Here is a 16,570-nt window from a genome sequence, read left to right on the forward strand (position 1 = left end):
CAAGTTCAAAGAAAGGATGAACAAATAGTATAGAATACCACCCCAACTAGTTGACAAATATCATGATGACATTTGTTTTCTTATAGACACCAACACCATTTATGTGAAAATTGTGATTCTAAGGGTTGCATGGCTTGAACCCATTGAATATGAATTGAAAATCAAGGAAATAGAATATTTATTGAATGAACATATGGATAAGGAAGCCAAACCATTTCCTACTTATGAAGGTGTCGATGAAAAGATTGATCTAGGTAGTATAGCATGTGGCATAAAAGCCAAATACATGGGCCCCTACTATTCTATGGGAAATTTGAGAGCCAATTGTCTTGGTAGTTTATCTAGCAGCCTAAGAAGCCCTACTATTCCTAATTGAAAATGGATCATAGCAAGGATGTCCGGTCTATTGGGTGGTAATATAGACTCTATTGTGTGGTGCACTCAATCTTGAGCTGCTTGGTAAACTAGGTCTAGTTAACCTGCCTCTATTGAAGATGCTAGGTAAACTGAATCAACTAGACATTGCAGTAACAAAAGTTGACAAGAATTCTAAGAGGATGTTGAGTGCACTAGATAATTTATTTGGTACAAAAGAAGTAAATCAACCATTAATGATCATTAAAGGTAACGATGAAGATGCTGCTAGAGAAAATGATAAAGGTAAAGCAATTGTTATTGTAGAAAAATAAATAAAGAAAGGTAAGAAGAGACATTTGGCTACCCCCATGAGTCCTAAGAACACTAGGTCAAGGTCTAGAGCTACACAAGAGGTAACTCTACTATTGTAGAAGGGTACGGTCAAAATCACAAAGCTTACCATAAGCCAAGACTTCTCAGAGGAGAGAGGATGACATTGAATCTTCTAGCAAGAAAACCAAGAGAATGAAAAAATTGATGCTAAAATATGATGATGAAGAAGGAAAGGACAAAGGAAAAATCAAATTAGATGAAGAAATTTTTTTTAGAGTTTTTGTACATAGAAGACCCGAGACTATTGAGTAAAAAACTAAAAATATGAAAAGTAGTACAATTTTTTCTACTTTTAAATACTACAAGTATGACTCTATGAGTGAAGGGGACAAAAAAAAGTTTGAAGATTCTATGATGATCATGATGACAAGAATCAAATACACACCTTTAGAAATTGGAAATTAAATTCTTGACAAACTATACCAAAGAATTGACAATTGATGGAAATATGCTCTAAAGACAAAGAAGGAAATGTGAGGAAGGACACAGGTTGCTCTTATGCTAGACTTCAGAGTTGAAGACAAAAATGATGCCTTGGAGAAATACAAAGATAGATTTGTCCATAAATAAAGAGATATTTGTGTTTTGATAGGAAATCTGAAATTAGTTAATGAGGACTCTGAAATAATTTGGAAGTAAGTTTACAATATCAAGGATCCAAAAGAAGTGATACAAGTTGACAACACCAAGCCCACATAAGATATTTAGTTTGACAACAACGAGGAAGAGTTTTTAAATATTTCACCACAAGAATGGGTATATTATGTACATGAGATGGTAGAGGATATAATCAAGAGCAGGGATTACTTTAGTGGTGAATCTTCGCCTTTTGGCAATCCCGTCTGATGGGTCAATTGTCATTTGGTGAATATTTATCATATTTGGGTCCAACGTCCGGGGTGGTTTCCCATTAGTTATCACATGATTGGTCAAAAATATCGGTGCAATCGCCAATGTGATATACAGTTTGGATACATTTATTTTAAACAATTCACTAGCCTTTGCATGTTGTTTCTTATTGGCTGACATTATTTCGCCATTACTACAACCATATTAATTTTTCCTTGGGTCGAGTGTCACCAACGATTTTATCGATGTGTGTCGATCACCCACCCCATTTAGCCAACCGTTTCCTACTATAGGCTTGCATCGAAAGGTGCATTTCGCCTGCATTTGACATTCTCGCTTGTTAATCTTGCCTAATTCGCCAACCTAGACTAGAGTATAAGAAATTATTATTCTACACAATTCGCTATTTTCTGGTCTGGGGATTGGCATTTCTTATTGCTGCTAAACTTTTCGAGTGCTGAGTGCATTGTCCATTGACTTGTGGACCTGGTTTTTGTAAAAGGCAAGTGATTTTTAAATTATTTTGTAAGTGATACTAGTTATTTTTTTAGTTTCACTGTCTAGTGTCCGCTGGTGACTGGACATCTCACATGCTAAGATAGCCTATAGGTATTAGGTTTGAAAATTATATTGGGTAGTACCATAGACTACTGTAGTAGTAGTACCCTTTTTTTGAGAATGAATCATATTATTTTTATTATATGTAGTCTAAGTAGTTAAATCTTTTGTTCAACAACTAAGTTGATTTTTTTTTGTAGCCTTTATCGGTTTGCCATGTCAAACAAGAGGGGTCTGATCCCTGAAATCCAAGAGAGGCCACCATTACCAAAATGCAGAACCATAACGGCATATTTTGGTGGTGGAAATGTTGGCAACCTACAAGATTCACAAGTTAGATCTCCAGTGGTTACTGAAAAAGGAGATTCATCACAAGTTGGACCCTCAGACAGTATTGAAGTTCAAGTTGTGGAACCTGATATCTCAGTTGAGGACGAACTTGAACAAGATCTGGAGGAACTTCCCCTGAGTAGGGAGTCACAAACTAAGATTATAGAGTTGGAGTCAGTCCCAGACTAGTCAGTTGAGAAAACCAAAAATGATTCCATAAATCAGGTTCATGCACAAAAGGGGAAAAAAAGAAAACTGGAATCAGAGAAATATCGATCTCGTTGGGACCTGTCCAAAAGGAATTTTCAATTAGAATGGGTGGAAAAGTACTGGTTCATTGAACCAATGCCCAATCCAAATGATGGTGAGCCTCTTATAGAATGCAAATGTAAGATTTGCACAGAGATAACAAAGAAGGAGAAGAGGCTAGAGCTTAAAATTGATACCATAGAAAAGCATGTTGGTAAAGTTTACAAGAAGGAAATTATAGATGGAGTCAAAAAATCCATGCTAACTTGGAAAACAAAGGAGAGCTATCTGCATATCAGGAATGCTAAAATATACGAGTTACACTGGCAAATGCAAGAGAAGTGTTCTGTAGTAAAAGGTTCCATTGAAGATTTCATTGGGAAAGCAACGGAAGTGCAATATATGGGAAAAGTAGTTCAATTAGGTGTGGTCTTTTATATATTGAGTAGAGGATGCCCTATGATGGACTACCCTACAATGACTGCATTATTGCATCTTTTGAAAACTTGAAACTATCCTAATAGTCACTAGTCAGTAAATAGCAGGTGGGAATGGGCTAAATGTCTTGCACAAGTTGAAATACAAGATATGAAGGAATCTATAAAAAACTTAGATTTCATTGTATTATCTCTAGATGAAGTTACAAAAATTGATAATACTTCCTGGGTGTGCATGCATGTTTATACTGCAAACAATCTTTGTCGTCAACCATTTTTACTATCTATTGCTAAATTGAATCGTAGTGCGACAGCTGAAAACTTATATGAATTATTAAAAACTACTGTAATTGAATTTGGAGGTTTAAATAGCATGGAGATTGCCAAAAAGTTGGTGTGTGTTGAAGCAGACGGTGCTTCGATTATGCAAGGTCATAAAGGCAATCTTTGCAAAAAAATCAAGAATGATTTGGCACCCTACGTTATTCCCATTCATTGCATGGCCCATCAAATGAATCTAGCTTTTGGAATTGTCAGCAATTTTGGTTGTGTAAGTAAAGTGGAATCTCTGATCAAAGAGATTTACCAATACTTCTGTCGAAGTCCAAAATGAGTCTGAGAATTTCAACACTTTGCTGCAGGACTTATTGATGGGAGGAAGCTTCTTAAAGACAATGATACCAGATGGATCTCTTTGGATGGACCAACGCATCGAGTAATGTCTGAATACCCGTCATTGCTTGGACTAATCCACTCTGTGCGAGACAGATTCCCCTGGCTATATTCAAGCCTAACTAATGTTAAGGTACTCTTAACTTTAGCAGCTATTCTCCCCATGCTTTAGGACATGAGAAATATTATAAAAAAGGTTCAACAAAGAGCTATGTACATTGCAAAATATAATAAGTTGCGTAAAATGACATGTAGTAGCCTGGATACTTTGTACCGATTATTACCATTAGATCAAACAAAGTTTACAAAGTGGTTAGAAATCTTAGATTTGAACAATCCTAGGAACTTTTTACATATTGGTGCAAATGATGAGGTATATGCTAGGGTACGTGGAGTTGACATACCAATGTAGTACTATGCCCGCGTCAACCCCAACGAAGCAGGAAGCGAAGTTGAATCAGAACAAGAGAACGTACTTTCATGTGTTACAAGTGAAGCCTTCAAGAAGATCAAAGACTCTATGCTTGACTCTGTCAAGCGAGTTTGCTACAATCTGTCGTCAGAAATCAGATTCAGATTCCCTCCAGAGGAACTGCTGGAAGCAATGCCAATTGTTTCTCCACAATATTGGTCTCTAAACAGTCCAACTGATTTTCAAAGAAGGATGATGACTCTGATTTAGCATTTTTGCACACCTAAAGTAATCAATGGAGTCACCATAAATGAAATTTTAGATGAAACTAGACTGAGAGATCAATCATACTCTTTTGCAAACATAATGAGGGAACAATATGTTGTTATGGAGAACCCAAATGAAGAGGGAGCGGTAACAAAGCTTTGGAAAAACATTGGTGAGAGAAATCAGTTGAGAGAGGCAGTACCAGAATATTTCAAGCTTACCAATTTATGTTTGACAATGATATTGGGTTCAGTGGAAGATGAGAGAGTTTTCAGTACTTTGGGCTTCCTTAAGTCAAAGGTTAGAAACAAATTAGACAAAAATTTGGATAATTGTCTGAGGCTCTATAATTCTAGGTATGAGGTAGAAAGTTTCCCTTATGATAGGTATGTCAGCATTTGGAGAAAGCGATGTCAAAGAAGAGGGATTGCCAACATTTCAAACACAAGTGGCAGTGGTAGTGACGGTGGCAGTGGTTCATATCATGATATTCAAAGTCAAAGCAATGAAGATGATGTTGACTTTGCAATGCATAGTGAGTCTGAAGCTGATAGTGAATATGAAGAAAACACAACAAATAATGAAATGTTATATGAAATAAATGAGGAGGATTTTGATGATAGTGATGCTGAGGCGGTCCAGGCAGAATGGCAACTATAGCAGCTTCTCAACCTTCTGCATGAGTCAAGTAGTAGGCTAGTAGCTCTGATCTAAGACTCTACCTACTAATTAATTATGTAACATGTTTGTAGAAGTTAAGTTATAACCTTCATTCATTGTCCCTTTATAGATGCTTAATTTTATTTATTTATTTTTGAACATGTTGATGTTACAAACTTAGTACTTACATGTGGAGATTTTCATTGATTGCATTTTTTTTAAATGTTGAGATTTTTCGTTGATTCTAGTTTTTTCTTTAAGAAATTGTAACATAATGCATTTAACAGAATAAGCTCCATTTTAAAAAAATTGTATTATAATTTATAATTACAAATCAGCCTGTAACATAATATATTTAACGATTGTCAATTACAAACAATTACAACCCTTTGCAAATGACTCAATGTCAAATTGCAATGACCGTGAATTCCCTTTTGCAGATACAAGGGAGCAACAATAGCTGTAGGTCAGTTTGTAATTGTATATATCATCAGATATGCTGGCTCTTGATTCCTGATATGCCATAGTATGCTACTATGCTAGTGCCTGGCTGCCCAACTATCCTGATATGCTGGCTCTTGATTCCTATAACAATTAACATTAAACAAAGTTGAAATTAAATCCAAAATTTGAAATTAAAGAGCAACAAGTAAAAAAACGATTATAGTTCTATCACTTATTAAGTTGTTATGGTGTTACTACTTAGTGCTATCAGCTATGACTGCCACTGATAGCAATAGTAACAGTTTGAGAAGATGACCCAACTTCACTGAATTTATTTAGGGTGCTCCATTCTACATCATTTGGAAGCCCCATTTTTTTGAGGTTGTAGCTAATTAGTTGTAGTGTTGTCAACAAAAAATACATCTGAGAGATAGAATTATATGATAGGAGGAATCTATCTATAGCATCACTCATTGTTGACAGTGGTTTCATGCAGTTGCAATTCCCTCCAGAGTGAATTCTTCAGGCAATTCCCCTAAATGAGAATTCATCCTACCCTGCAACTTTTTCATGTAATTTTCGTTTCCAATGAACGTGCTTTCTGAGTTAGCAGGATTTGGTAATCCAACATTCAGCAAGTTCACTATGGTGTTATTCATCTTCATCAACTCTTTGGAAGCAAAATTGAGCGATTCACCAATTTGCGTTACTTCTTTACAATGTTGAGAGACATTAATGGCCATTACACAGGCATCCAAGCAGTTGTTTATTCCATGGTTTACCAAATCCCTGTCACTAGATCTATTTAGTTTATTGAGAACTTGGTCAGAAAGATCTTTTAAAGAACTAGTGAAGATTTATCTTTTACCCTGAAAATCATTTTTTGCATTTTCAAAGACAACTCTAAGATTGCTATTTAAATCAAGTCATTCAACTAAACCATCACTGATCGTCATTATTTTGTCCCAAATTTCTTGTTTCATAAGCTTAACTGTGTTTATTATAGTATCCTTCACATGATGGTCTTTGGAAGAGGTCGTTCTATTTTCTGCCATTACATTCTCCACCTTTTTCTTCATTTCAGACATCTCTTTTTCACTCTTTTTCTGCATTTCCTCTAGTTGCCTTTGCCAATCAGTTCCTCTCTTCCTCTCATCCTCCAATTTCTTCTTCAAATCTTGGATTTTATTTGCAGTAATTACCTTTTTTTTCTTGTTTTCCTTGAGTTCCCTTTTCAAATCATGGATTGTCTTTGAAGTGGACTCCTCATTTTTCTTCGCACTATCCAATTCCTTCTTCAAATCATGGAGACTTTAAGTAGACTCCTCTTTCTTCGTGTTCTCCAATTCCTTTCTCAAATCAAGGTTTTGCTTTGCAGCTGACTCCTCTTTTTTCTTTGCATTCTCCAATTCTCTCCTCAATTTGTGGATTGTGTTAGTGCTTGCAGTAACACTAGACTCCATTTTCTTTGCATTCTCCAATTCCTCCTTCAAATCGCTGATAGTTTTTGCAGTTGACAACTCTTTTTGTTTCATATTCTCCAATTGGTTATTCAAATTGTGGATTGTTTTTGCAGTAGACTCCTCTTTTTTCTTCTTATTCCCCAATTCCTTTTGCAAATTAAAAATCATACTTGCCCTAGACTCCATTTTTTTTCTTTTCCTTCTCCCATTCATCCTTCAAAATTTTATTTTCCTTCGTAGTAGATTCCAGCTCAGTTTTCAATTGATTCATGACCTCTGCACTACTCTCTACAGACTTGAACAATTGTGCAGTAGATGCTTGTTCATTCTTAAGTCTTTTTTGGCACTCATCCAATTCTTTAGTCAAATCTTGCACTTGTTCATTCATCTTTTCTTGCTGGACAATTGCCTTTGTAGGAGAAGATTTCTTTATCTTGTTTTGTAATTCTTTGAACCTATTGTCTGCTGCTTTCTCCTTTGCCTTCACATTATCAAGGTCTGCCTATAACTTTTCTATTTTCTTTGTAAGCCTTTTTTTTTGCCTCGCCATTTTCAGAAGTGTAGAGTAGACCATTTTGTTGCTCTCTTTTGATATATTGATTTTGTCAATATTTTTCACTTTTGACAAATCCATTTGAAGACTGGTAACTTGTATATCGTTACGATTCATTACATTTTGTGGTGGATTATTATCTCTATCCAGGGGCATAACAGCCATGAAGTTCATCATTTCATTGTTTGGATCATATGTTGGAAATATTCTATTAGTAGATCCCTGACATTTGGCAACTGCATCACTTTTCAAAGTCTTCATAATTTGCCTATTTCTTTTGCTTGTCTGTTCAAACTTTGATGCAAACTCGTTCAAACTAAAATTCGAGTTTTCTGACACAATTGAGTGTTTAAAAGGTGAATTATCAACTGTATCGTTGAATGTTGATGCTCCTCGATCTCCAACTAAACTTACTCCACCTACAACTATATTTTGAGGATTGCCAACATACTGAAGATGGCCCATTCCAAATCCTGGCATTTTAGGACTATTTTTAGGGTTTTGTACAGAAGCCACTAGTGCATACATTGCTGAAGTAACCGATGACATTTCTTACGCTGTAATTGTCATAAGTTTTTGCTTTTTTGCACAAGGTTCATCCATACTAGTGCCAGTGTCAATGCCAGTGCCAGTGGGATCAACTACAATTGGATTTGAAGATTTAACAAATAATGTTTTGGGATGACCTTCAGAAGCAGAAGTATAATGTTTTTTGCCCTTTTTAGATGAATCATCTTCAATCTCGGAGCTTCCAATGATTGGTTTACTTTCTCTTTTGGGTGGGTCTAGTACTAGAACTAGATTCCAAATCCCATCACCACTTGCACCAATGGGCCCTATACCTGCATAACCCATTTTTTGTATCATAGTTGCTCCTTTACCATACGTTTGTTTAGTAGAATCACTCATTTGAAGTTTAATAATATCTCTACCCTTGGTTGACCCAGAATCCTCAATACCTTGAACGTCAGCATCAGACTCAAGGTCCTCCTGTCTTTGAATATCATTGTCACTACAACTCTCAAGTTGATATAGTACAGTTGGATGCTCTTTATCCCAATAAGTGCTGAAAAGGTCGTCCTCATCAATTTACTCAAAATTTGCTGATGTCTTTGGTTCACCCAAATTTTGCCTCATTTTCCAAAACTTAGTTATCTTGGTTTGACACCACATTTCAGATATGCATGCCTCTTTAATTGCTTTCGACATAGACTTCTTAGAAGGTTCAAGTGCTTTCTCGTAGAAATTTAAGTATGTTAGAGGCCTTGATTTGTGTGACTCTGATATGTGCAATGTCATAATTTGGGATGACAGTTGTTGCATTGAAATATTATTCTTTGATGCATGTTTCTCCATCTCTTTCTTAACCTCATCTCACGAATCCTTGTTTTTTAACTTTTCTATCAATGGCATCTCCTAGTGTTGATATTTGCTCGTAGAGTTACCATTGGCAATAAGTCTTGTTTTCATTATGTTCAGTGGATCATAATTCTAGTGACTAACAAAATGAAAGCCAAAAAAAATTAACAATTCATTTGCCACTTTGAAAGCCTTTCTCTCAAATGTGAGGCCTCCAATTGTGAAAGGCAAGGAAGGAAATATCATTTTCTTTTGTTGTCCACTGAAAAGTTCATCTGCGCTCTCCATCTGCCTTACATATTCTAGTGCAAAAACCCTTTCTATAACATGCATTGGAAGTTTTCAGGGTTCAACCATTGAACCGTAAAATCTTAAGACAGTGTACTCTTCCATGAAGAACCAGTCAGCCAATTGAATGCAATCTTTACAAGACATAGGCAATCTAGGCATTGTAGTGCTTGTGATTTTTTGGTAAATAGGTGCCAAAAAAAAGTCTACAAAATGGTTGTAGTTTTTATTGTTAGCAGTCATCCTCATCTTATGTGTCCACTCATATACTGGACTTGGTGTTTGTGATTTCTTCTGGGTTTTCTCATCAAACTTATAGACCTCAATATCAAGCTTGTTGTTCTCTATCTCAAATATTAGGTGATGCTTTGCTAAAAGAAGGTAGCACAAGTAACTTGTGAACCTAAATGTCTTCGTCTTGCTTGTAGTTGTACTTTGTTTAATCATTACTAATTGTTGTTGCATAGATTCAACAATGTACCGAACAAAATCATATCTTACTGCTACATTGTCAACTGACTGACCTCGACACTGGATATTATAAATCATTTCAAGAACACTGGCCCCCATTTCCTTGTTACTATCCAATCCCAAGCAAAATGATAACAAAGAAATAGTATTCTGAACTCATGGCACAAAAATATCATACTGATAAGGAGGCTTATGGTCTTTGTCTAGTGTAACAGTAACACTACTAGTGGACGCTGAGGGTATTAAACCCTTAATATATGAATCTTGAAAACTTCTTTCCAGCTTGTCATAAGCCTGAGCTAGTTTATCCAAGTCAATGCGCTCATTAGAGCTTTCTGTTCTAAACTCTAACCCTAGGTCTAACAGAGTGAAAAATTCACTCTCAGTTATTGATAAAATTTCCTCTTGAGTGTTTTGGTTTACAATTGCCTTTCTATTTTCATCATAATTCTGAGCGCATAGCATTACAATTTCAGGGTAAGGGAATACTTCAGGTACAACGAGGTTTGCTAATCCAGTAACCAGAGCAGCTAGTTTATTTGTATATGCACCAATATTGCTGTTATATTTGTAATAAATTCTCTCCTTCTGGGGATCTTTCCACTTACTAAACAATGAATGTCTAATTGCCATGATTCTAGAATCTCCATGGATAACAGGATCAAAAATATCATGACATTCATCGGTGAAACCTGGGGTTTGTAGCACTTGTTTGAGTTCTATAATGGTGTTCTTTTCCTTTATAGGTGCACTCGTTTGGGAGGTTTTTGACTTTGTTTTGCCCATGCTTGGCTACTACTAGTTATTAGACTTCAGACCCTATTCAAAATAATTATAAAGTGTAAACCTAAGACAATTAAAATCAAGATTTCTATTGCTACAAATCGCAATGGAATTTTTTTGAAAAAAATTAAATACCTGAAATTGAGATTGGATAATTGGTGTTGTCGTTTGATACCCAAGTTTCACACTTTCAGTCTTCAGAAACCAGAACAAAACTGCCAGTCTTTGAAAATTTCAAATTTGAAAATCCTATGGCTATTCTATCGATAATCGGACTCTCATCTTACATTCCTCAACTTCAAACTTTAAAAAGGTAATACTTGAAGTTTATTAGTTAAAATGAAAGTAATAAGAAATTAATGGTTTTAACTTTTATGTACAATGTACATCTAACTGTAATAAATTGTCAAGACTCAAAATCAATATTAAATAATGTACTGATGTACATAAGTTACACCTATCACGATTCCAAATGCATTTTGGCAGATGGGAAAGCATTCCCCAAATCAGCCCGAAATTCATCTCGAGCCATCGATCTATAGACTATCAAATGGTTATTAAATTTTTTAATTTATTATTGTTATTATATTATATTATTTAATATTATATTATATATAATATTATTTATTAAATACCATATAATATTTATATAATGTAATAATATTAATAATATTAATGACTCGACTCATCGATGAAATTATTGGACATAATATTATATAAATATTATTAATAATAATAATATTATATTACATAAATAATAATAATAATAATTCTGTCGATGACTCGAGTCATTATTATTATTATTATTACATTATATAAATATTATATGGTATAATATTATTATTATTATTATTCTTACATTATATAAATATTATGTGGTATAATAATAATAATATTATTATTATATAAATATTATTATTATTATTATATAAATATTATTATTATTATATTATATAAATATTAATAATAATAATAATAAGAATCATCAAGTCATCGATGGCCCGGGAGGAATTTCGAGCCGATTTGGGGAATCTTTTTCCATCTGCCCAGATTCATTCGGAATCGTGACACGTGTCACGATTCCGAATGAATCTGGGCAGATGGAAAAAGATTCCCCAAATCGGCCCGAAATTCCTCCCGGGCCATCGATGGCTCGAGTCATTATTATTATTATATTATATAAATATTATATGTTATAGTTATTTATTATATAATAGAACATATACTATAATTATTTATACTATAATATAAAATAATATAATTATAGCCATATGATATAATCTTTAACCATATAATAAAATATAAATATAACCATGTAATATAATATAATAATATAATATAATAATAATAATAAATTTAATAAAATATATAATGGCCATCTCAGACAGTAGACTCAATCCAATAGATCAACGACCCAGGATGAATTTCGGGCCGATTTGGGGAATCTTTTCCCATCTGCCCAGATTCATCCGAAATCGTGACACGTGTCGTGAAATCCACGATTATCTGAGATGGTCATACTCATTGTTATTATTATTATATTATATAAATATTATATGGTTATAAATTATAATTATGTTATATTATATTATATTATAGTATAATTAATTATATTATATGTATATGATATGGTTATAATTACAATTTAAAAATATAATTGCAAATGCTCTATTTTTATTCATATTTATTATTTAGTTTCAAAATTAAAATATAATATAGTTATAATATCTATAAATTATTAAAATTTAACATATATTGAAAATTCTGATCATTGTTTATAAACTATTCTTCATCATTTAAAAGATTTCATAATGAAAAAAAAGTTAGGAATAGGTGACAAGATAGGTATGAAATAAAAATTTGACACATAAATTTGAAACAAACTTACAAAGTCGTAGACTAAGAAGAACAACGATTTGAGAAGCCAAAAACTATTGTTTTCATTGATAATATTTTAGACTGTACAATGTACATAATACTGATTCATAGCTTACGTATTCAAAATAATTGATTAAATCACTAATCAGCTTGGTTTTACTATTTTGTAATTTACAAAAAAGGGCAGGGCCCAATCCAAAGAAAAATACAGATATCTTGAAATCATTTTTTTGGAAAACTTTTGCCCTAATCAAAACATTTTTTTGCCCTAAAGGGCCAAGGAATCAGGGAACACTGAACAGGGAACTAGGGAACCAGGGAGGTTAGAAGCATGAGTAGGCTGAGGGGCCGAGGGATTGAAGCCTTTAATCAGAAGGGTCTTCAATTCCGTCCGCGAAGAATCTATTGGAGAAGATGATGTCACTGAACTCGTCCAGCCATGTGAAGTTCGTCTCACTGACGTCATCATCCAACAACAACCATTTCTGTAGAAAATCCCTTCCGAGCTGCGCCCACTTCTGATGGCGAGTCATTTGTCGTTCGTTCATGCTGAGCAAGAAAGGATGCTTATGTATAACGCACCCTATGCCTTCCTCCCAACACTTGTTTGCTACATCTGCAAAAGGGATGCCAATACCTGACCCTGGTACCTACTCGGCCAATACAATAATTTTGACATTATCTTCTAAAAATGTTTCCTTAAAAACGTAATGTAGAAGCATCAACATGTTTATTTGCCTGCCTCCAAGGTCGAGAAGAGACGCGAGGAAGCAGGAGGTAATATCCGTGGACACACGGTACGTCTTATCATTTCTTAAGAATTCATGGCTGAGTACTATGCATATAGCATGGCAGATAAAAGGACTTCGGCCATCTACCTTGCAAACCATGGCAAGGGCATCATCAGGAATTTTTCCCAGAAAGGGCTTTTGTAGAGCCATATTAGTGCATTTCAGGCGAATCAGCGTATCCATGACTACGATTCAAGAAACTGAAAACTCTGCAAAGTGCAACTACAAACCAAATTCAGACTGAAGAAATTAGAATATGAGAAATGATATTGAAAGAGGAATTGAAGAGCCTATTTAATGGCAAACTGCAGTTGCATCTAATTCTTTGGCCTTTGTGATCTTCCATATCTTATCTTTTCGTATTCCTATTAATTTTCAAGTGTGTGAAACGCCGAAATGTGCTGACATTAATGTTGGACATTCAATAGTGTCTGACATGATTAATGATTTCCATGTAAACTTTTTCACGTGTCTCCATTCCGAAAAATTACGTACGACTCCAAGTCTTTTCAAGCGAGTGGCCCTGAGATGCATCTACTATCGTTGATCTCTAACTAATCAACGGTCAATAAAACTATTGTATTTACTATTAACGTAACAAAAGTGATGATAGTTGACTTGGTAATTATGACACTGACGTAACGATGTTATGACATTATTAATAACACACCTAACACAGTACACAAGTTGAAACTTGAAAGTGACTACTCAGCAGTTAGTACAGTCACTAACCAATACATGTGCTCAATTTTCAGTTTACCACTGAAGATTAGCCAAGACCATTATTATTCATTTTCCTACAAAACAAGTAATTCGCCTCTGACATTATTAATTTATTTTTGGCAAGGGAAAAAATAGCCATCATTTATATATTCGTCAGCGAAAAAAAATATTAATTCGCCACATTTAAAATGACTTTTGCTAGGGCAAGAAACAAATTGCCAACATATAATATTTTATTTCCCTATATGGAACAAAAAAATTGCCCTCGATATTAAAATTTTCCTGCCCCCAAGATGTTGGATTCGCCAACATTTTAGGCTTTTTTTTCGGGAGGGGTTTTTTAAAGTTATCCCTGATCAAGAGATAGGAGAATGTCACTATTAAATATCTAACAGAGGATGATCAAATCAAGTAACTAAAGATGGATGAAGATAGCATAGTAGTAATTGAGCTAGACACTAAGGGATCAACACTTACTGAGCCAAATCATGCATATATACCTAGCTTTACACCTATTATTGAATAGATCAAAGAATTTACCATGCTAGAGGAACAAACTATGAGTGGTATTCCTATTGGTTCTTTACACATTTTAGTGGACACTATCCCCATGGACACTAAAGGATAACAAATAGATGTAGATACTAAGAAAGAGGCTTAAGAAACACAAGGGGGACAAGGTGGGAAACAACTATTGCCACAGACACCAAACATGTAAATACAAATGTTGATGTTGAACATGCTCAAACTAGAAGAGACTCCATGAAGCACAATGCAGATGATTTTGCTATAGATGAGATAACACCAACCCATGGACCTTCAAGTGAGGGATTTATTGGGCATGGCTAACTTTTACTTGCAAAGAAGAAAGAGTTTAAAAATTTGTGATTGTCAACATGTATAGCAAGTTATGTATTCAACCCAAAATTGTTGTATTCTACTAACCCGACACTACTAGAAGTGAAAATAGAGGAGAAATAAAGTGAGGAAGCTAAGAACAATGAGGTTTTTAAGTACTATACCAAGTGTGGATCTTGTACCATTTGTACAACCTATAGAAGTTACTATTGTGAACCATAGAATAAAGGAGATGAATCAAAGAAAGAGTCTAAAACCAAACTAAGGAATCTGGAAATCAAAGTTCCTATGCCATAGCATGTATCACCAAGCAACAGTACCATAGATTCATAAGGAAAGAAGTCCAAGTTCTTATGATATATTGAGGAGAGCATTGATATGCAAGATGTTGTAGCAAGAGAGGAGGAAATGAGGCTACAATTAGTTCACTTTCAAACAAAGGAAGCAAAGGCAACCCCTTCTCCAAGGTATGTGATTCAAAGCTTTAAGAATCCCCCTCCCTCAAAAGAACCTCCTATTGAAGCCCCTCCACCCCCTATAAAATAGATTTGGATGGGTCATGACCCCCCCAGACCTATTATTATTTCCCTATTTTCAGATGGACTCCTAATGGTTCAAATAAGGAGCTTTGGGAGAGTGAATCCAAACACACAAGGATACAAAGGGAGGAGTTGCAACCTACTAAGGATAGCAAGGAGGTAGCTACTAAGCCAAATGAAGAGGAGCCAATCCTCCTATCTAAAGAGCCCCCTTTTTTTGTTAGGTTGTTCCTTCTTTCAAGGAACAAGTCATGGCTTTTGAGCCCTTGCCAAAGAATGAGGATCTACTGCAAGTTTGTAATGTTCCCAATTTTAATTAATTTGGGGCCCAAGTTATTAATGTTTGTATTTCAGGGTTTCGATAAATTTAGAATATCTCAGACCCATTTTTATTTTGTTTTCATAGTTTGTGTCATTGTCGGCTATCTTTGTACACCCTTGGAGAGGTTTTCCCGACAGGTATTTAAGCACAACTTGTAGGAAGTCTGTAGGTATGTTTTGGATTATATTTCTCTATACTACAAATTCCTGTTGGAGTTCTTTGTAATTTGCCATTTCAGAAGGGAAAGATCTTCCCTATTTGGATCGTGCAATTTCGATGGGGTTCAACCCTCACCCTATTCCATCAATGTTCAAATCGATCTATATTTGGAAAATTTGGAGTGCCATCATTATTTGCAAATACTTATCCATTTGTGAATGTTCTTCCATACTTGTACTAGCGTTGTTAGGTATCTTGGCAAATACAATCATAAGACAATATCTTCCGTATGGCCATTGTTAGGCACCATCATTTGTTGGCTTTATCTGGTATATTCATAATTACTTGTGTTTACTTGTCCAGCATAAATCTCAACCAAATCTACTCATACCTCATCTGTACATAGGACACATACCATTTCATCCTCTTGTCTTAGTTTGTATGGCCTTGAATCCATATGGCCCTCCTATTATACCATACAGCCAAGCATCCTCCCTCTTTCCCGTACCGCTCCTCCATCCTCCACCTATCTCCTCCTTCATTTCCCCACCATACAGTATTCTCTTTCATCATACAATTGTTCCCATTCAATCGTATGGCCTACACCCTTTCAACTATATGGCCAAACCAATTCCATCATATGACACATTTAGTTTTAACCATACAGCCTAACCAAGCCTCTCCTACGGACTTCTTAGACTAGCATTCTATGATTCTGAGACCGTATGGATTTGTACACTCTCTTCAGTAGAATA

This window comes from Cupressus sempervirens, chromosome 5 (genome assembly GCF_028749045.1).
Source record: "Cupressus sempervirens isolate cs-2001-9-10 chromosome 5, ASM2874904v1, whole genome shotgun sequence".
Classification (NCBI taxonomy): domain Eukaryota; kingdom Viridiplantae; phylum Streptophyta; class Pinopsida; order Cupressales; family Cupressaceae; genus Cupressus; species Cupressus sempervirens.